Consider the following 1,057-nt stretch of genomic DNA (forward strand, 5'->3'; position numbering starts at 1 on the left):
CCTCTTATAGCCTCAAAAGACTGGAAATATTGCATTGATTTAGAGGTGTAATTTATAGCAAAAACTCTCAAAGACTTAGGTTTTTCATGCAATTAATATAGGATCTGGCACAAGTTGTCATATCATACCATATTTTATTAAGACTAACGAATTTCCTGGACGAGTTTAATAAATATGGTATGATATGACAACGAGTGTCAGTCTTTTTTATCACATGCTTTTAAATGAGCAAATTAAATAAATATTTACGCAAAAATAATGATAAACCCCGCATGTTATTTACATTTCATGACGTCATTTGCGTTGCAAAGTCATTTCAGCAACAACAAAAATGCGATTGGTCAATAAACGAAAACAAGGCCAATGAAAATGCTTAAAATGTTGTATTACACATGTGTAATATATACGGAATATTACGCTAGTCAATTCTTCCACGAGATTGTATCACTCGAGTGGCTTGTGTGATGACGTATCACACGAGAGGCGGAGCCTCGAGTCTGATGCGAAATAGCACAAGCCACGAGAGTGATAAAAACTCTTGGAGCAATTGACTAGCGTAATATTCCTTTCATTATATACAAAAACTTACGAAAACAGTTAACAAATGTATTTTTTACTTTAACAAAACTGACAAAACAATGACTTAAACGGTACGCCATAGTTTATTTAAGACGCGTATGAATACAGTTTATGTAAGTTAAAGAGTAAACATACGAACCGGGAAAACACAGATTTCCGACACGCTTACCTCAATGCCATCGTTAATCCAATTTTTATAACAATTAAGTTGACAGCTTTAATCCGATGTTTATAACAAAAACGTTTATGATATGCACTTCCACTTCTATCTTCCATGTCTTTATCGAAACTTAGTTTAGACCACACTATGTCATTGTATTCCTATCGAATATACATTTATGCATGATAAACCACACTCCAAAATACGTTTTAACACATATTTTACTGCTAAAAAAACACAAGTCCGACATGTCCTTACAGAGTTTAGATAAAACTATTGTGTTTTTGTCACAAAAATGACGTCACACAATGTGCTACG

The sequence above is a fragment of the Dreissena polymorpha genome, chromosome 9, assembly GCF_020536995.1.
Source record: "Dreissena polymorpha isolate Duluth1 chromosome 9, UMN_Dpol_1.0, whole genome shotgun sequence".
Lineage (NCBI taxonomy): Eukaryota > Metazoa > Mollusca > Bivalvia > Myida > Dreissenidae > Dreissena > Dreissena polymorpha.